This window comes from Pleurodeles waltl, chromosome 3_1 (genome assembly GCF_031143425.1).
Source record: "Pleurodeles waltl isolate 20211129_DDA chromosome 3_1, aPleWal1.hap1.20221129, whole genome shotgun sequence".
NCBI lineage: Eukaryota > Metazoa > Chordata > Amphibia > Caudata > Salamandridae > Pleurodeles > Pleurodeles waltl.
This window is the reverse complement of record NC_090440.1, coordinates 662,300,310-662,321,947: the sequence shown is the minus strand read 5'-3', so window position 1 is coordinate 662,321,947 and position 21,638 is coordinate 662,300,310. Positions and strand designations below refer to the sequence as shown.

Below are 21,638 nucleotides of genomic sequence, written 5' to 3'. Positions count from 1 at the left end.
CCTCAGAGTGCCATGCCCACAACCCACTGCCTGTGGCATAGGTAAGTCACCCCTCTAGCAGGCCTTACAGCCCTACGGCAGGGTGCACTATACCACAGGTGAGGGCATAGTTGCATGAGCACTATGTCCCTACAGTGTCTAAGCAAAACCTTAGACATTGTAAGTGCAGGGTAGCCATAAAGAGTATATGGTCTGGGACTTTGTCAAACAAACTCCAAAGTTCCATAATGGCTACACTGAATACTGGGAAGTTTGGTGTCAAACATCTCAGCACAATAAATCCACACTGATGCCACTGTGGGATTTATTGAAAAATGCACACAGAGGGCATCTTAAAGATGCCCCCTGCATACCAGTCCAACTACTAGTGCTAGGCTGACCAGTTTCTGCCAGCCTGCCACATCCAGACGGGTTTCTGGCCATTTGGGGTGGGTGCCTTTGTCACTTTGTGTCCAGGACAAAAGCCTGTGCTGGGTGGAGGTGCTTCACACCTCCCCCTGCGGGAACTGTAACACCTGGCGGTGAGCCTCAAAGGCTCAAGCCTGGTGTTACAGCACCCCAGGGCACTTTTGGCGGCAAGTCCGGAGGAGATAATGAGAAAAACAAGGAGTCACCACCCACCAGTCAGAACAGCCCCTAAGGTGTCCTGAGCTGAGGTGACCCCTGCCTTAGGAAATCCTCCATCTTGTTTTGGAGGATCCCCCCTCCCTCACCCCCCCCCCCCCCAAATAGGATTAGGGATGTGTTCCCTTCCCCACAGAAAGGAGGCACAAAGAGGGTGTAGCCACCCTCCAAGACAGTAGCCATTGGCTACTGCCCCCAGACTTAAACACAGCCCTAAATTGAGTATTTAGGGGCAACCCTGAACCCAGGAAATCAGATTCCTGCAACCTGAAGAAAGAAGGACTGCTGACCTGAAAGCGACGGAGATGACAACTGACTTGGCCCCAGCCCTACTGGCCTGTCTCTAGAATCAGAGAACCTGCACAGCAACGCATCTAGTGGGACCATCGACCTCTGAGGACTCAGAGGACTGACCTGCACCTAAAGGACCAAGAAACTCCCAAGGACAGTGGCTCTGGCCAAAACTACAACAAAGAAACCATCTTTAAGGGAGACTCCAGCCTCACTCGGGAAGCGTGAGTCTTCACACACTGCACCCGGCGCCTCCGGCTCGTGTCCAGAAGAGCCAACACCACAGAGAGGACCCCCAGGTGGCTCCAACAATGTGGACACCCAGAGTCGACCTCCCTGCACTCCCACAGCGACACCTGCAGAGAGGATCCAGAGGCTCCCCCTGACCGCGACTGCCTGGTAACAAAGGCACCCGACACCTGGAAGAAGCACTGAACCTGCAGCCCCCAGGACCGAGAGGAAACAACCACTGGTACAGGAGTGACCAGCAGGCGGCCCTCATCCTAGCTCAGTCGGTGGCTGGCCCGAGAAGCCCCCCCCCCTGTGCCCTGCCTGCATCGCCAGAGTGACCCCCGGGTCCCTCCATTGATTTCAACACAAAACCCGACGCCTTGTTCACACACTGCACCCAGACGTTCCTGTGCCTCTGAGGGTGTATTTTGTGTGCCTGTTTGGGACCCCCCACAGTGCTCTACAAAACCCCCCTGGTCTGCTCCCCAAGGAGGCAGGTACTTACATGCTAGCAGACTGGACCCGGAGCACCCCTGTTCTCTATAGGCGACTACGTTATTTGGGCCCTACTTTGACCTCTCTACCGGACCGGCCCTATGTTGCTGGGTGTTCGGGGTTGACTTGAACCCCCAACGGTGGGCTGCCTATGCCCAGGAGACTGAACTTGTAAGTGCTTTACTTATCTAAGAAGCTAAGCAATACTTACCACCCCCAGGAACTGTAGATTTTTACACTGTCTGCTTTTAAAATAGCTTATTGCCATTTTTGCCAAAACTGTGTACATGACTGTTTTAATTCAAAGTTCCATACTTACTGAAGTACCTTACAATTTATGTACTTACCTAAATTCTGAACCTTGTGGTTCTAAAATAAATTAAGAAAATAATATTTTTCTATATAAAAACCTATTGGCCTAGAGTTAAGTCTTTGAGTGTGTGTTCTCATTTATTGCCTGTGTGTGTACAACAAATGCTTAACACTACCCTCTGATAAGCCTACTGCTCAACCACACTACCACAAAATAGAGCATTAGCATTATCTAATTTTGCCACTATCAACCTCTAAGGGGAACCCTTGGACTCTGTATATACTATCTTAAAGTGAGAGATAGTGTGCACAGAGCCAACTTCCTACAAAGAACTATAGGAAATTTGAACAGTCAGTAGTCCTTAGACACTTTCCAGGCAGAGTGCGCCATTGAACATTATATAATATATATATAGCATGAAAATAGCCTGCTGTGACATGGGGGGTGACGAACCAATGTATGCCAATTAACCAAAATAAGTTGAAATGAACTAATGCTGCTGCCTTTATTTATAAACGTGTTTCCTCTTACTGCTGCGTCCCATTTCACATTACATAACTCGCCACAACCAATTTACTTTAAATCACAGCTGCTGTTTAGCTTTATTACTTTGCTGAGGTATACGTCTGCTCACCTTTAACCCTGACTAGAGCTTGGGGTCCGAATCATGGACTTTAGTAGCCTGTCTTGGGACTCTAGACCCGACGTCCCGGACTGGACAGTACTCCAGATGTGGTCTCCACAAACTGACATGGCACTCCAGATGAGGCTTCCAGAACTGGACACAGCACTCCTGAGGTGGCAGGCAGGATACGACACTCCAGACGTGGTCTCCAGGACTAGACTTTATTTCAGACACTGCTCCCCGTGCTCAATTACATGTGGCTTACAGAACTTTTTAATTCACCCGATGTGGACTGCAGAAACTAGGTCAATATTCCAGAAGAGGCTTTAATAACTATTTGTGCAGCAGTAAGCAACCTTCACGTTCCTGCTACCTAGCCTTAAGTCTGAGACCATCTAAAATGATCAAAATTAAGATCCCTCTTTATTTTAGTGCCTTTTCAGCAGTGCTTCTGCAATAATTTTGGTGCTTTTAGTGACACTTTGCCATACCATTTCATATGTAGGAGATCATATATGACGCTTCTTTGAGTAATCCGGTGTCCTTGCTTGATTTGCCCTAGGTGGCTGCCTAAATGTTCCCTCATGGTGCATTTACTTTACCTGAACCACACCTCCGATTCAGCACACCCTAAAGGGGACTAACCAAATTAGATACCTTTTCATGTGCAGATATGACTGACGTAACTACCAGCACCATTCTGTTAGAGAGTATGAATACATTTAACGGTAGGTGTAAGGCAGCAGTGCATTTTGCTAGCTACAAAAAGGGCTTGGTAGAACAAAGCGTTTCTGGTTCTGGTGAATCATTTGTAAAGGAACGGATCTAGAATGCCACTTTTTTAGGGGCGAGTGACAAGCGCTCCATCCCCTGCTGCAATCTCTTTGGGCTTCTAACCATGACCATGTCACGTCAGTCACTTTAATTGGTTTGTGGACTTGCCTTTTAAAATCTGCTTGCTTTGATTAGTGAAAGGCATGCATACATCATGCCTTTTCTGGTGTTTAGCCCTCCTCAAGCGCACCGACCAACTACTGAAAACATAAGAGACTCGATGTTTTCCGTTTGGTTCCTGGACTACTTTTTCTCTTTATTTCGCAGCGCGATATCGCTGGGCAGTAGTCGAGCACTTTGCATCACATCAATCCCGTTACATAGGTAATTGCACTTTTGCCGGTTACATAGATAATTGCGCTTTTGCCGGTTACATGGATAATTGCGCTTTTGCCGGTTACATGGATAATTGCACTTTTGCCAATAGGTTTCACTGCGAGCAAACTTTTATTTCCCTTTGTGTGTTTGCTGGTGGCAGCCGTCTGCTCGCTTATGTGAAACTTTTACTCTTCAGTTTATATGGCAAGAAGTCGGGTTAGCTATGTGAAACTTTTTACTTTTCATTTTCAATTTATGTGGCAAGAAAAGTCTGATTAGGAGTTTACAATGCTAATAGCTCTAACTCGAGCAAAAGCGAGGCCCATTGCATTGTAAATGCTTGTTTGAGCTCCGAGGCCTGTGGAAAAAGAATCCTCGGAGCAGAACATTTTTGCTAGGTGTTCGTTCTGCCTGGGATCCTGCAGGAAAGTGAAGGAGGTCTTGTCAGGACTGTTTCTGAATAAATGCCTGCAACTGTCCTGCTTTCTTGCTGCTGCCCAAGATTCGGGGAGTATTAGCTCCACTCTGCTGCTGATTAGGTTTCATCTACCCATGGCTGCAAACAAGTCTTTACTGCATACACATCAGCACAATCAGGCTCAAGCACTCCTTGTGCCATTCTGATTCCGGACTACTGGGAGCCATCTCAGAGTCCAAGTCAATCTTCTATTTCTAAGGAAGCCGGGAGTCCGGAAACGATTGAGGAGCGATAAGCAGCGCTTTAAAAGGCCCGGCACTGTCCGGTACTGAGTACCGGCACTTTTTTTTTTTTAATTTTGAGAGGGAGAGTATCTGCACTTCTTGGGAAAAACGTAATACTTTTAATTAGAGTACCGGCACTTCTCAGAAGCACTTCTATTTTTCCATTTCAAGCACTTGCGATCAGGGGAGGAGAGAATCAGGTATGCACATGGGTAAATAAACCATAATCGTCGTGCAAAAAAAGTGAACATGGAAGAGGGTCATATCTGGTCCACCGATTTAGCAACTCGCTGGAATTAGGCTCCAGTTTTCAAGAATCAAAATGAGGCTCCGAGATAAAAGCACACATACTGTAAAACAGGATGGTCGTCTCAATCCTGACCTGTACCGGGGACGCTGTTCCTTAGGGCGATTGTGTAGAAAGGAAACGTACGACTTTGCAAACGTATTTAAAATAAGATGGTAGAAACAGTTTAGTGTCTGGTGTTGGGCTTCGAGGTGTAAATTACTGAAGAGCAGTAGGAGCCCCACAACAAGCATGACTATATGGGTATCTTGGATGCTATGACAAAGGTCCAGTGGCTTTACAACAAAGTGTGTGTGTGTTTGTGTGTGTGTGTGTGTGTGTGTGGGGGGGGGGGTAATGCTGATCTTTATACTACATTTCTTTGGCGGTACTTAGTAGGGGAGAAGATTTTGGATACACGTGCGCACAGCCAATGAAATGGGCTAACAGAGTGAGCACACAGAGCAATTCATGCTCTGGTTCAGAAGCTGAGAGGAAGCCGCACAGGAAGGAGTTCGTGGAAAGTCGCGCAGAGCAGCAGATTGCCCAGAGTGGCCGCAGACGTCCATTCAGTCATTTACCCCTTTGCCCATTCTTTGTGCGCTACTTTCCGACAGTGTACATGCTTACACTCAGTCGTGATCCAGCTCTTCCTCACGCTGTCCCCATGGCCTCCAAGCACTTCGTTGAGCATTTGCGTGTCACCTTCCAATGATCGCAAACGGGGGACCATTTGCTCCATCAAGGACTCGTAATACCCGACCTCTGTAGTTTGGCACACGGGGATATTTTCCAGTGTAATAGGGCAAATGGTTTACAGACTAATGCTGTGAAAATGACGCACTGTCGGCGTAGATCAAAGTGGAAACCTCCATACAAAATACCAAACTCAACATATCGAGGGAGTCTAAAAGAAAGATCGGGATGACGGTGGGGGAGGGAGGCAAAAATGTATGTTCGGAATTTAACATGATTCTATGGACATCTATTACTGTGTCGAGCCAGACCCCACGCTACCACCGAGAGATCTTTACTCCATCCACTTAAGGCTGTGCCATCAAAAAGATGTATACGTGTAAGGGGGCAGGGCACAGTAGCAATGCAACAGCGCCTCACCACTGGATGTGGTGCCTGCAAACAAGGAGAAAACACATGGCGGCTTCAGGCACCGCCTCTCCAGACCAGAGGCCAGGTGTCCACGGGCATCCACGTCACAGATTCGATTTTATGCCGACAAATCAATGTCTTCCATAGCTGCAGAGATATTTTCCTCTCCCCGGGGAGGGGGACAATGAAGCACTTTGCAGTCCCAAGGCCTCCACAGAAAGAGGCAGCTCTGATAGGGCCATAATTAAATCGGAATCAATGGAAGAGCGTTCCAAGCGCGGTGGAGATAATTTACGAGCGGCTGCAGACACTACGACGCTCACATTTGAAGATCCGGGCATAAGGAAGCCCACACACACTGCGCCTAATGCCAGGCTTAGGGTGCCAGCCACTTCTTCCAGTGGAGGGCCTAGCCCCTGCCGAAGATGCTGCACCGACCAGGGCATCTGCCAAACTGGCATTAAAGGAGACTTACAAAGAGGAAGGGAGGACGATCTCAGGTTGATGACACCCTCCTGAGCGATGGGCATTAGGGTGACATGAGCTTTAGGGCACCACAAAAACCACTTATAGCCAGCACCGAGCTGCGCCCAAGTTGCCCGCAACTCCGTGCAGGCAAAAGTTGCGACTCGTTTTTATCCGCAGTAAGATAAGGCCATGAAAGAGCGTTTTCAGAAGCACAGTGGAGGCGGTAAAATAAACTCCGGCCTCCGCCACCGCAATCCTCAGCCGGAAAATTCAAGCAGCTCTTTTAGCTGCTCCCACCAGCTCTCAGCGCCTAACTGCGCGTGCGTGGCTTCAGGCCTGGTCTCTAGAGAGCGGACCGGCACCAATCCCAAAGGAGGAGGGCGGGAGGGGAGTTTGGACACTTGTTAATAGCTGGACATTAGACAACAGAAGAATGATGGCTGAAGCACAATTACTGGTACAATAATGGACGGGAGCATTACTGATATAATTGTCCATTGCGTCATTAATACATCACTTTAGAAAACCTATCAAAGCCTCCAAACATTAGCCTTAGCATTTTAGGTGTGTACATCAATCGATCTCTCTAATAAAAAAAAAAAAGTTTAAAGCAAAAAAAAAAAAAAAAAACACTGGCGGCACACTGCCAGTGTAGTTATTTTGGGACAGACTCCACAGATTTTTTTTTATTTTGCTGTTCTCATAGAAGTATTTCTATAGCAGGTCTGCAGTTTTATAGTTTTTGTGAATTTATTTTTTTTCTCTTTTTTTTTTTTTTTTAACAAGATTATCAGGACATTTAGCACACTTGGCACATACTGTGCTAAGGAATGCATGTGCTCTGTCAGTGCTCAAAGGCATTCTCTTGAGCCAGCATGATTCTCCTTGTCTGCGCACCACAAAGTCACTAAGTGTGCCTGTAATGCCCTGAAAGCAACCCCTACTGCGCGGAGGTCCAACATGCTGGGGCACTGATAGACTTCATCCAAGATCCACTATTCAGGAAATACTCTCCTAAAGCAGTCCCCAACCCATCTGAGATGTATCGGTTGCAAAGACCACATGTGGCTATGGAACTCCAGAAGCTTTTACCCTTCGGTATTTTTTTTCAAAATCCAGTACTGTATATTTCTGTAGCTTTGATAAAACCAATCCTGGATCCTTCCAAAACCAGCTCGAGTCCAGTCTGGAACTTGCACCCGATTTTCCCCTTTAGTAACTCATGGAAAATGACCAATGCTACCGTAATGCCCCTACAGATGTGGCAGATTAGGAGTCCTCTTTGGTAAGGTAAAATATAGGATCATCCCTGGGTCTGAACAGATGCTGCCCATGAAAAGGATTGTTTCTGCACCTCCAAACAGAACCTGGAGTCATGATTGGTGCTGCAGAATGAGGGTTTTATTCATTTGCCTTCTTGCACTTTCCATTACATCTAGGATCGCAGTCTGTGGCAATTTGTTTTCCAGTAGCTGCTAATTATTTACCAGGGGATGGAGGGGGGAGGGGGAGGAGGAGGAGGTGGAGAGCTTGGGAGAGTTTCTCAGTTGTAACTAGTTTTAGTGTGAATTTGTGTGCTGTGGAGGTTCTTGAAAATTTCCATCCCTGGTTTCTTTATCAGCTTCAACAATGGAAGGAACTTATTGGCTCTCATTGCTCTGGTCAGTGTCTCAACGAAAAAATAATTTTAGTCCTATTTGCTTCTACAGATATTACATGATGTAGGGCAATCCTCTACAGTATGCGTTATACATCAAGGTCTTATTGGTCAGGGGTGGTCTCCAGTGATAGCTTCACATACGTAGATGGCACCTGGTAGCTGTTCTATACATATTGGTCTTCATCATCATCATTGTTTATCCAAGTCTCGAGTGTCCTACAGCTAATCTTGATGGTAATGGTAAAGGGGTGCTAAGCCCACTGGTTTTTGCACACAAACTCACTGCACAAGATATAGTGTTTGCTTCTTGTATGCTATTATATGATAACACTGACTGGTTGCAACCATTCGTTTCTTACATCTAGGAATACAACAAATAATGAATCCTAGCAAAATAGTGCCCTCAAAGTTCAGAAGTATTATTTATAGAAAGTATTCAAAAAAAGACCACAAGGCCACCCGGTAGATGTCAACCACAAGCACACCTCTGGTGAAAACGGAAGCCACATGTCAGCTGGAGAAAAATTCTAGGCCAAGGCACAGTAGATATCAATAGATAGAGTAACCCAATGTGGACTAGTGTGCTTAGTCACCACTCTGCCCTTCTTGGCTCTAGCTAAGCTCACAGAGTGGATCATCTTCTCTGCCCTGTTTTGAGCGATCAGTGTCATGACAGCCTGCACTTCTTCAGCCAATATATCCAGTGCCCCCTCCTCTTTGGTTGTATAAGGGAAGCAAGATGGCAGAATAGTGGATTGGTTCATGTGAAAAGTAGACAGTGCCTTCAGTAATAAAGATGGCTAGTAGCAAAGAACCAGTTTATTCGAATACAACACTCAATGGTGGTAAACTGAGAAGCCCTAAAGTTTATTGCCCTTGTGGGCAAAACTCATTAAACTAAGATAGTTAGAAGTTGAACCGGGCAACTGTGTATTAGCTTGAATGGAAAAGTATTGAGGTACAAGACTGAAATCCCTCTTATGTAGAAAAAAAAATGGAGTCAGATGAAAGAGGAGGTAAACTCAGAAAGCAGGTCAGGGCAACACGAAGATGGCTACATCAGCCACATAATCCTTTACAGTAGCCACTGCTGAGCAAGAGACTAAAGTAATGAGACATTGGATACAAGAGCCTGAAAAGGGTTCAGACCTTGCACCTCAACACTGAGCAACCTGCCATATTTTTTGTGTTAGGAGACACAACTGTGTCGAGTGTGTTTGGAGACACAACTGTGTCGAGTGTGTTTCTCCCTGTTTGTTTAGGTAATACATTGTTGTCCTGTTGTCTGTTTTGACAAGAGTGTATTTGTGGGTTATTATGGGTTGAAATGCTTTCAGAGCTAGAAATACCTCTAACAGTTCTAAGTGGTTTATATGAAACTGTTTTTGCTGAATGTCCCATTGTCCTTGGATGCTGTGCTGATTGAGGTGTGCTCCCCACCCTGTCATGGATGCATCTGTCGTTATTACGTATTGTGGCACTGGGTCTTGAAAAGGCCGCCCTTGGTTTAAATTTATACTGTTCCACCATTGAAGCGAGATGTATGTTTGGCGGTCTATCAACACCAGATCTAGAAGTTGACCCTGTGCCTGTGACCACTGTGATGCTAGGCACTGTTGTAAGGGCCGCATGTGCAACCTTGCGTTTGGGACAATGGCTATGCATGAGGACATCCTGCCTAGGAGTTTCATTACTAATTTGACCTGTATCTTTTGATTTGGATACATGGCTTGTATGACATTTTGGAATGTTTGGACTCTTTGTGGACTTGGAGTGACAATTCCTTTTACTGTGTTGATTGTTGCTCCTAGGTATTGCTGTGTTTGACACGGCAGAAGGTGTGACTGAGTAATTGATTGAGAAACCTAGCTTGTGTAGGGTTTCTATGACGTAATTTGTGTGTTGTGAACACTGTTTTTGCATGTTGGTTTTGATTAACCAATCATCTAGGTACGGGAACACATGTATTTGCTGCACAGAAGTGTAGCCTATTCTACATGTAGCCTAAAAATGAGGAAGTAAAGAGGTATGGAGGTGTAAGCTAGACCAGACTTCTACTTGTCAAGGAGGCAACAGGCAATATCCAGGACTACATGTTTGAGGGTTCCAAGTTTTTTTTAAACACAAAAGTGGACAAATCTTTTCTACCTGGGAGATACAGCAGGTCTTGTGTGCTTCTTCGAGAATGTCTATGCATTCTAACAGGAGAATGAGGTAACCACACTCCAGGGCCTCAAGAGCCAAATTGCTAGATTGAGATTCAGGTGTCTGAACTCGCCTTAATCCTGCACAGAAGGCCCACCTGTTGGGGAGTTTCTTAGGGGGGGGGGGGGGGGGAAACAAAATATATTTCAAGAAGGGTTGAAAACCACTCTTGCCAATGTGAGAGCTCATAGGATGAGGATGACTGAGGTTTGCCCAAGCTTCCTGACCACGTACAGAGGGAATGGAAAAAGGGGGGGAAAGTAAGTCAAGATCCCAGACAAGTTTATCTATAGAGCGTTGACCATGGAATGAGGATATAGGTAGTAGGACTTGCAAATGAAGTTACCACTTTGTACTTATCGCTGTATCCTGCTAAGCAGGTCCCCAAAGTTGTTGCCCACTCTCAGAAGGTACTCTGCAAGGAGATATATTCAATGGAGAATCAGCCAATGCCAAATACGTGTGCTAGTGCTGACAAACGTGGGGGGTGTGCAGCCTTGCTTCTGTAGATAACACATGGTGGTCAATTTGTCTTTACGAGGAGCACTTTGCTGTTAATAACACAAAGGAAGGCCTTGAGTTAACTGGATGGCCAGAAGCTCGAGGTGATTAATATGGAGATCCCTTGGTTTTGTTGACTACAAGCCCTGAACTGTTAGCCCTTGGAGGTGTACTTCCCATCCTGATCGTGAAGAGTCGATGGTGACAGTTACCTGATGAGGCCATGAAGGGCCAGCCCTAGCACAGATTGTTGCTGTTTTACTACTGGGGCTGGTCGTATCAATACCAGAGCTTCTCAGTGACCATCCACCATCGACCATTGTGCAGGCAGGCACAGCTGGAGAGAACTCATGCAGTCAGCCCTGAGGGACTATGGCTATGCAGGGGCCACTATGCCTAAAGGATGCATCACTACTCCGACTGTTAGGGGACGATAAGGCTTTCCCTGTGACAGAGTTGAAGATGGCCCCTAAGAAGGGCTGAATCTGAAGGAGCTCAAGGTGGGATTTGTTGATGTTTATAGTGAACCCTGTGAAGTAGCAAAATGGTAGTTGTGGTGTGCGCTGGAAACTTGCTTACCTGCACTCTTGATCAGCAAATTATCAAGATAGGGGGAAGTGTCTAGTGTTGCTCTAATGCTGCAGTTGTACGGACTATGGCACCCTTGAGGATGAGCACTTTAATCTCCTCTTTAAGGTGCTGTTTTTTCCAAGCTGAGGATGTGTTTGCAGGGTGAGATATTTGGTGAGGTTAAAGTGGGCTTGGAACAGCACCTGTGCTCTATAATGGAAAGACCCCACCGATCGGAGCTGAGCTAGTCACAGTAGGGAATAAACCCCCAAAAGTCTCCCCCTGACAGGTGTTGTTTGGTTGGGGTATTTTGGGAATAAGGGGGGAGATCAGAGCTCCCTGCCTTTGGAGTCATCTCGGAAGGAACAGAGTGTTTAGCCTGCCCCTTTTCTGGTGGTAGGTCTGCTGCTGGAGCTTATAAGACTGGGATTGGTCAGCGGAGATGGTTCTGGATGTATCTTAACCCTGCTGCCACCAAAAGGAACCACTAGCTGAAGGGTGTTTGAAGGACACCCATGGCTTTAGCAGGGTCAGTTTCCTGCTATACTTTCTGCATAATCTTATCAACCTGTGTTCTAAGAAGGTGTGCCACATGAAAGAGCAACTTGAGGAGATGTAACTGGATTTCAAGCTTAATGCCAGAGATGCACAGCCAAAAATGATGGTGCAGAAAAATGGAGGTATTAATCGCTGTGGCAGAGGTATCGGCACCATCCAAGGCACGGCAGATAAGGGCATTAAAGATGAACTCCCCCCTGCCACCATCTCCTACCCTCTTTTCTGTATGCTCAGGAAGGAGGTGCTGGGGCAGGTCCTCCATCTTATCCCCCACTGTTCTTTGTCAAAGTGACAAGGGGCCTGCAAAATTAGTGATGTGCCAGTAGGTTGTGGCACCTACTGGAACCCTCTTACACACAGCATCAATCTGCTTGCTCTCCTTATCTGGGTCTAGGGGAGTGGGTGGGGAAATCATTTGTGGCCTGTGCTGCTGCTTAATCGGGGCCCTGTGGGATATGCCCTCTAATGTACAAGGGATCAGAGGGAGAAGGTTTGAACTTTCTGTAATCTGGGTGTGACAACCTGGGATTTCACTGGCTCCTTGAACGTCTCTGGGGTGGCCTTGAGCACTTGGAGGAACGGGGTCTGAAGCCAACACTCCACCCTTGAGTATTTCCAGCTAGAAGTTGTCGTCCCCAGGGAGTTGTCAATGGGTTGTGATAGAGAGGGCATCAAAGTCCTATATAGGGGAAGAAGGGCTGGCACTGCCTGCATCCGAAAAAAGATCTGTAGTGACCCCCTAAAGGGAGCTAGGAGGAGGGGGTGGTAGGTGGCAATGTTTTTGATGAAAGTGGAAGGCTGGTGGCCTTGTCAAAGAGTGACTTCTTCAGCCAACCATCTCAAGTGATCAGGCTCAAGGCTGTCCTCAAAGGTGAGCCTGCGATTTTTGGGCACTGTTGCCCTGGGGCTAATTTCTACCTAATCTGGGGTGTATAACAATAGTCTTTTGTTGTTAATCAAGCCTGTGCTGATGCTGTCATTCTTCAGAGTCTGCCATTGAGGCCAGGTTCAGTATCGACAGCTTGGAAGCGGATCTAGACACCGAAATGGACATGTTTCTTTGGACTTGAAGGCTGTTGGTGGTAGAGCATCTTGGCTGGATCCTACCTTTGCTCCAATGCCTTGCCTTCTAGGCCAGGCAATCCATAAAGGTTGCTTCTGTGCCCGGCTAGATGCCCGACTCTTGTGAAGGCAGCACTCTGTTGAATCATGTCCCAAGCAAATTTGTATGTTGATTGTACTCGCAGCTCTTGGCAAGTGCTTAATTTGAGTTAAAGGGTGTCGGTAGTGGCATTTCTTGAACACGAGAGATGAACTCACATAGCTGAAAGACTTGAGGAAGGAAGAGACTGACGGGAAAACAGTAAAAAAGGGAGAAAGCAGTAACCTACATGAGTGAGATAAAGGGGCAGGGGATTAAAGAGGCCTAAGGGGAACTAAAGACAACACAGCCTTGGTGTTCATTGTGCTAACATTTAATTTCAGCAGCTGAGGGATTCGTAGTAGAGCTTTCAGCACTGACACTCATTTATGTACAAATTAAGGACTGCTCTCAGCGTAGTCTAGGTGCATGGACCAGCGCTGAGAGAGCTGGACAGAGCACCTCTGGGGCAGGTTATCGGCTCGGACACCTCAAAGCCCAAACAGATGGAGGAAGAGTACAGAGATGTTCAAGGAGCCAGTGAAATCCTGGGTTGTTGCACCCTGGATAGAGAAAGTTCAAACCCTCCCCCTCTGGCCCTTTGTAGATTAGTGCGCAGCAGCACAGGCCACAAGTGATTTCCCAACTCCCTATCCTAGATAAGGATAGCAAGTGGATTGGTGGTGTGTAGGAGCAGTAGGTGCCACAACCTCTCTGCATGGCTAGTGGGCAGGGCCATTTGTTAAACCTGCATCCTAATCTTTGGCACCAAGCAGAGTAGCTTCGATGAAGACATTAGATGTGTCCTCGAAGGGTTGCTGCATCTTGAGGTGGGCCCAAAGTCTCTCTCTAGGCTGTCGAAGGGTCTTTTTACACCTGAAGGTGAGGCAGAAGGCACAGCACGTATAGACATACTCTGAAGAGAATCTAATGCAAGTTAGTCCAGGGGTATTTTACGTGAAACTGAAGACATTTCCTGAAGGGCATCCATTCCAACACCCTTTATGCCTTTTCATTCTCTGTAGTTGGTACAGAAGAGAAGGAGCCCTAAGGGGGGCCCTAGGGACCTGGACTTCGGAAATGGTCATTGTTGGAACGTACTCTCTTTCTTGGCATTGTTACCCCCATTTTTCTGCCTGTTAGTGTGTTTGACTGTATTCACTGGGATACTGCGAACCAGGACCCCAGTGATTATGTTCTCTCCCTTCTAACTTGGACCATCTTACCCCACATTTGACATACTTGTGTCCCCATGTAAGTCCCTAGTATATGGTACATAGGTACCCAGGGCATTGGAGTAACAGGGAATTCCCGTGGGCTGCAGCATGTATTATGCCACCCATGGGGAGCTCATGCAAAGTGTTCAGCAGGCCTGCCACTGCAGCCTGCATGAAGGGTGCATGCACCCTATTCCACCATAGGTCACTGCACCAGGTCACCAAGTCACCCCTACGGCAAGCCCTCCTAGCCCAGAGGGCAGGGTGCAAGTACCGGTGCGTGAGGGCACACCTGCACTAGCAGAGGTGCCCCCACGAACTAGAGTGCCATTTTCATGGACTTCGTGAGTACAGGGACGCCATTTTATGCGTGCACTGGACACAGGTCACTACCTATGTCCAGCTACATAATGGTAACTCCGTACCTAGGCATGTTTGGTATCAAACATGTCAGAATCACACCCCAATACTGTTGCCAGTATTGGAAGTATGATTTCATACACTCTGGGGGCTCCTTAGAGGACCCCCAGCATTGCTCCTACCAGTCTGCTTTGGTTTTCCAGGCTGCCCAAGCTGCTGCCTTCCCTCAGACAGGTTTCTGCCCTCCTGTTGCTTGAACAGCTCAAGCCCTGGAAGGCAGAACAAAGGATTTCCTTTGGGAGGGGGGGGGGTATGGGGGGGGGGGGGGGGGACACACCCTCCTTTTGGAAATAGGTGTTACAAGGCATGGGAGGGGTAGCCTCCCCAAGCCACTGGTATGCTTTGAAGGGCACATTTGGTGCCCACAGTGCAAAACCCAGTCTACACCAGTTCAGGGACCTCCAGTCCCTCCTCTGCCGCAAAACTGGACAGTGGAAAGGGGAGTGACGACTCACATGTCCATCACCACCCCAGGGGTGCTGCCCACAGCTCCTCCAGAGGGTCCTTGGGTTCTGCCATCTTGAATCCAAGGTTGGCAGGGACCTCTGGGAGCATCTGAGTGAAGGCCATGCAGGTGACATCAGAGCACCCTTCTGATAGGTGGTCACCTGGCTAGGTGACTAATCCCCCTTTCAGGGCTATTTAGGGTCTCTTTTGGGTGGGTCCTTAGATTTGTCTTGCAAGATTCCAGCAGGACTCCTCTGCAACCTCCACTTTGACTTGTAGACACTGGAACCATGACTGGACCCACCAGGAACCGACAATCTGCGTCCATGAAGACTTCTTGCAACATTGCTTCCTCGGCTCCTTCCACCTTCTGCAACATTACCCCAGCTATTCATCCTCGGAGGGCGGGAAGTCTTCAGTCTGCATGAGAAGGAAGAAGGAATCTCCTTTGGAGTGAAGGAGTCACTCCCCTGCATCTGCAGGCACCTACTATAATGACGACGGGCTGCGTGGATCGCCTCTCATCCTGAGCTGCATGGATCCTGCATCACAGGTGGTGGTCCGGATTAGCCCTCTTGGCCCTCTCTGCCAGCTGCCCAACTTTGGTGGAGATAAGCCCTTGCATTCCCATGCAGGACAGTACCCCAGTGCAATGCGTCTCTTGCAGCTCCCAAGACTTGTTGGCATCTCCTCTAAGGGAACTCCAGTCCCCAGCACTCCTTCCTACGGCACACAGCCCTCTGCGTGGTTCTCCTGCGGCATGGGATCCCTTTCTGTAGTGTCGCATGGGCTTCTTCTGCGACTTGTGTACCCATCTTGTAGGTGCTGCCTTTGCTCCTGTCGGCTCGGTCGCTGAGGGTCCCCTCCGACACCCCTCCTGGGCCTTGCTGGTCATTACTAACCTCGAATGTGCCTTTGTCAAGGCTTGTTGGCGGAATTCCTGCACCGACACCTGTCTGCAATCTTTCCAGTGTGGGACATCTTCTGCATTCCTCAGGAACTCTTCTCTGGCTCCAGGGCTGCAGTGCTGACCTGTTGTAGGAAGTTGGCTCTGTATGCACTATTTCAAAGTAAGAAATAGCATGCACAGAGTTCAAGGGTTCCCCTTAGAGGTAAGATAGTGGAAAAAGAGATAATTCTAATGCTCTATTTTGTGGTAGTGTGGTCGAGCAGTAGGCTTATCAGAGGGTAGTGTTAAGCATTTGTTGTACACACCCAGGCAATAAATGGGGAACACACACACTCTAAGCCTATTCCTGGCCAATAGGTTTTTGTATAGAAAAATATATTTTCTTAGTTTATTTTAAGAACCACAGGTTCAAGACTTACAAGTAATACTTCAAATGAAAGGTATTTCACTTAGGAACTTTAGGAACTTTGAATTAGCAAAATAGCATATACAGTTTTCACACAAATGGCAATAAGCTATTTTAAAACTAGACAGTGCAATTTTCAACAGTTCCTGGGGGAGGTAAGTGTTTGTTAGTTTTGCAGGTAAGTAAACCACCTACAGGGTTCAAAGTTGGGTCCAAGGTAGCCCATCGTTGGGGGTTCAGAGCAACCCCAAAGTTACCACAACAGCAGCTCAGGGCCGGTCAGGTGCAGAGGTCAAAGTGGTGCCCAAAACGCATAGGCTTCAATGGAGAAGGGGGTGCCCCGGTTCCAGTCTGCCAGCAGGTAAGTACCCGCGTCTTCGGAGGGCAGACCAGGGGGGTTTTGTAGGGCACTGGGGGGGGGAGGGACACGTCAGCACAAAAAGTACACCCTCAGTGGCACGGGGGCGGCCGGGTGCAGTGTGTAAACAGGCATCGGGTTTAGAATGGAGTTCAATGGGAGACCCAGGGGTCTCTTCAGCGAAGGATGCAGGCAAGGAGGGGGGGGGTCTCCTCGGGGTAGCCACCACCTGGGCAAGGGAGAGGGCCACCTGGGGGTCGCTTCTGCACTTGAGGTCGGATCCTTCAGGTCCTGGGGGCTGCGGGTGCAGTGTCTTTACAAGGCGTCTGGTTCTTAGAAGCAGGCAGTCGCGGACAGGGGGAGCCTCTGGCTCGCTGTGGGGGCTCAGGGGGGTCAACTCTGGCTACTCATGGGCTCGCAGTCGCCGGGGAGTCCTCCCTGTAGTGTTGTTTCTCCGCAGGTCGAGCCGCTGGCGTCGGGTGCAGAGTGCAAAGTCTCACGCTTCCGGCGGGAAACGCGTTGTCTTTAAAAGTTGCTTCTTTGTTGCAAAGAGGTTTCTTCTTTGGAGCAGAGCCGCTGTCCTCAGGAGTTCTTGGTTCTTTTAGATGCAGGGTAGTCCTCTGAGGCTTCAGAGGTTGCTGGACCCTGTGGAACGCGTCACTGTTGCAGTTTTTCTTGAAGTGGGGAGACAGGCCGGTGGAGCTGGGGCCAAAGCAGTTGGTGTCTCCGTCTTCTCTGCAGGGCTTTCAGGTCAGCAGTCCTTCATCTTAGGTTGCAGGAATCTATCTTGCTAGGTTCTGGGAGCCCCTAAATACTCGATTTAGGGGTGTGTTTAGGTCTGGGGGTTAGTAGCCAATGGCTACTAGCCCTGAGGGTGGCTACACACTCTTTGTGCCTCCTCCCTGAGGGGAGGGGGGCACATCCCTAATCCTATTGGGGGAATCCTCCATCTGCAAGATGGAGGATTTCTAAAAGTCAGAGTCACCTCAGGACACCTTAGGGGTTGTCCTGACTGGCCAGTGACGACTCCTTGTTTTTCTCATTATCTCCTCCGGCCTTGCCACCAAAAGTGGGGCCGTGGCCGGAGGGGGCGGGCAACTCCACTAGCTGGAGTGCCCTGGGGTGCTGTAACAAAAGGGGTGAGCCTTTGAGGCTCACCGCCAGGTGTTACAGTTCCTGCAGGGGGAGGTGAGAAGCCCCTCCACCCAGTACAGGCTTTGTTACTAGCCACAGAGTGACAAAGGCACTCTCCCCATGTGGCCAGCAACATGTCTGGTGTGTGGCAGGCTGCTAAAACTAGTCAGCCCACACTGGTAGTCGGGTATGGTTTCAGGGGGTATCTCTAAGATGCCCTCTGGGGTGTATTTTACAATAAAATGTACACTGGCATCAGTGTGTATTTATTGTGCTGAGAAGTTTGATACCCAACTTCCCAGTTTTCAGTGTAGCCATTATGGTGCTGTGGAGTTCGTGTTTGACAGACTCCCAGACCATATACTCTTATGGCTACCCTGCACTTACAATATCTAAGGTTTTGCTTAGACACTGTAGGGGCATAGTGCTCATGCACTTCTGCCCTCACCTATGGTATAGTGCACCCTGCCTTAGGGCTGTAAGGCCTGCTAGAGGGGTGACTTATCTATGCCATAGGCAGTGTGAGGTTGGCATGGCACTCTGAGGGGAGTGCCATGTCGACTTAGTCATTTTCTCCCCACCAGCACACACAAGCTGGCAAGCAGTGTGTCTGTACTGAGGGAGGGGTCTCCAGGGTGGCATAAGACATGCTGCAGCCCTTACAGACCTTCCCTGGCATCAGGGCCCTTGGTACCAGTTACAAGGGACTTACCTGTATGCCAGGGTGTGCCAATTGTGGAAACAAAGGTACAGGTTAGGGAAAGAACACTGGTGCTGGGGCCTGGTTAGCAGGCCTCAGCACACTTTCAAATCATAACTTGGCATCAGCAAAGTCAAAAAGTCAGGGGGTAACCATGCCAAGGAGCCATTTCCTTACACCTGTTCATTACCATCGAATAACTCCTGCAAGTACAGCTGGGTAGGTAGTAGCGCCTACTCCTCCTGGCCTCCACCGACACTTATGGACTTGGTTCCCTCTCTCCACAAGTCTTCCTCTCCAGGAAGACACCGCTGGTTTCTTGCAGTCTTGTCTGGGTGTCTGCTTTCCCTTCCTTTTAGGTGATTTACTTCTGCTTTACTTGTCGCTGGGGGGGTACTGTTACCTCTGTGGTGTGCTAGTACTCCCAGCTCCCCTCTACACGTTCTACTTACCTAGGTAGGGGTCCTGTGTTTCCATTCAATTTTTTTAGTATATGATTTGGGCTCACCCTAGGGTCACAATTGGTTATTTACGTGTCTGCTGTTTTCTAACCTTTTCTAACCTGTTTACTAGCATGTATAATTAGTGTATTACTTAGCTCCTATTGGAGGGTTGCCTCTAGTACTTTGTGGTATTGTGTGACCAAAAATAAAAGCACCTTTATTTTTGTACAACTGAGTTTTTTTTCATGTGTGCAAGTGCTGTGTGCCTACAGTGGTTTTGCATGAGCTTTGCAGGTCTCCTAGATAAGCCCTGGCTTCTCATCCACAGCTACCTCCAGAAAGCCTGGCTTCTATACACTGTCTACACTTCACTAAGAAGGGATATCTGGGCCTGGTGTAAGTACCTTAGGTACCCACCACACACATGACCAGCTTCCTACAGTCATTTAAGTGCATCAAGGAAGAAGAAGAAAGAACAACCAAAGTTATTCTCAAATGTGGGATTGGAGAGGTCAAGCTCCAGAACCCACAAACATCAAAAGGTGTTGAGCCCAGGAGCTGTGTTGAAGTTCATTGGAAACCAATGGCAGAGAAAAAAACAATCTATTAAATTGAGCCAATTACCCTGTGCATTGCCAACTAGGAGAGAAATCACTATATCTCATGACTCGAAAGACTGCTTTGAAGATAACAAGCTGCAAATGTCAGAGCCCAACACTAGATGGCAGGAGTATGCAGAGCATGGGTATCTACAGCCACATGTCATACACCCAAAGCTACAACTTTGGCTGAAAGGTCTGGGTGCGTGTGTATGTCTCACCTGCCAAGCGAGGAAATCTTGCAAATGGGGGATGGCAGAAGAAAATGAGGGCAGCTTAGACTTGCGACAATGAAAAACATCTGACTGAGGAGTCTGCCAAAGAGATAGGGGCACAGCCAACGGGGCTGTGCCTTCAGTTGCTTTTGGGTTGAACTGCAGAAGAAAAGCACTTAACAGGCCTAGCTGTTGTACTAGCTACATCCTCATAGGCCCTTCCCCATTTGTGCCACTCTTGCATTGCATACCCACTCATACTTATCCAGCAGGGCCCCTCCTGTTTCTGTACTGCTACTTTCTTCCTCATTGCCTCAGGTGACCTCAGCAAAACCACTAGGAGGGTGAATTGTGCGTACACCAATGCAGAGGAGTATAGAGCCAACAACCCAAATTGAATGTTGGCACCCTGAAATTGTGTGTGTGCCATCACCTTCTCTTTTATGCATATGCAATACATATGATCTTTGGTTTATGACTTGTAACCACCACCATCGTCATCATCATCATCATCATCATCATCACCACCATCACCATCACCATCACCATGTTTGCTACTTCCCCTTCTTTGAATGCTGTGACCATTGCAGGGCCTGCCAAGGTGCAGCTTGAAACTCGACAGTAAGTGGCCTCTAGGACAGCCACCACTTACAGGGGATAGTACTAACTGGATGATGCACTTGTACCCAATTCTTGAGATATTTATATGCAGGCTTCTTAAGTACTACATATAAGTCCTCATCTGCATACCACCACAACAACTCACGACACAATCCTCTGTTCGGCGCTGCATTTGTGCCTTGTTCTAGCATGGTTAGTTGTGTAGCAATCCTGCTAGCAAGTTGATGTCGGAGTTTATGCACTTGCAGCAGTCCTTTGCAGTATGGTGGCACGACTAGTCACTTGCTTGACTACTGTGACCTATTCTGAAAATGTCACTGCAGCTCACAACATCTACGTATTGTGCTAGTAGACAAAATTAAGAAGGCTACAGCACCGCCGTTAACCAGTTTATCCTTAAAACCATATGCTCCTAACGCTACATTTCATTTGTGGCACCGTGTGTTATGCTTCAACAAAATAAACAATATTCCGATTATGCACCATTATTAGGGCCTGCAGATCTGGGTTGTTAACTCCTAATAAATAAATAAACCCTCTAGAAATATTGAGATGCACATGCTTTAAAAATATATATATATTGCTTCCTGGCTAGTGTGGTCCTAATTCTTCCTACCCTTGCTGCCTAAAGCAGATTGTTTTTTGACCTGTGTACCTCAACTGTGGCCTGAACGTCTGTGCCTGTGATTTTCACCCCTCCCTCCAGTTTGTACCTCTTTATATAACCACACACCAGGTCACTTTTGATAGGCACGTCGTGTCTCTAATTCTTCACTCTTTCAGGCCGAACAATGTTCTAATTCCTCAATGGCGTGTGAGGAGGCGAGGTAAACATTGTAGATGACAGAAGGCCCTTGTGTTAAGCCAGAGGAGGTGCTGAGCAATGGAGCATCTCAGAGAAAACTAAAGTGTGTGGTACATGTGCTTGTCACCCAGATACAATGCTTGAGAATCTACTGAAGCTCGAGCTAGGAGACTGGCTCCAGTTGATGGATGGACTGCTTGTGCTACACATCTCCGTACCGTGTTCCTTACCTTTTGAAGCAGAGACTAAACCATATGCTTTTCCTTTTAGTGGGGCTACGGGAAGGTGCTCAACGTGCTGTGCAGAGGGTGAATTCTGTACTGACTCAGGCCAGCTCATTTTATCCCTTTGCTGAAAGCCTTAATGGAGTGATGCTCTCAAGTCCTACTCCAGGATGTAGTTGCTTATTACCATTACAAGAGCGAACGTTAGGA

At 47.9% G+C, this 21,638-nt stretch overlaps 1 protein-coding gene across 1 annotated transcript in view; it reads right to left on the bottom strand.

Annotated features, from left to right (window-relative positions):
* Nucleotides 1-21,638, bottom strand: part of CD81 (CD81 molecule) — a 180,286-nt gene that overhangs the window by 66,545 nt on the left and 92,103 nt on the right. The gene's annotated exons all lie outside the window — the stretch shown is intronic.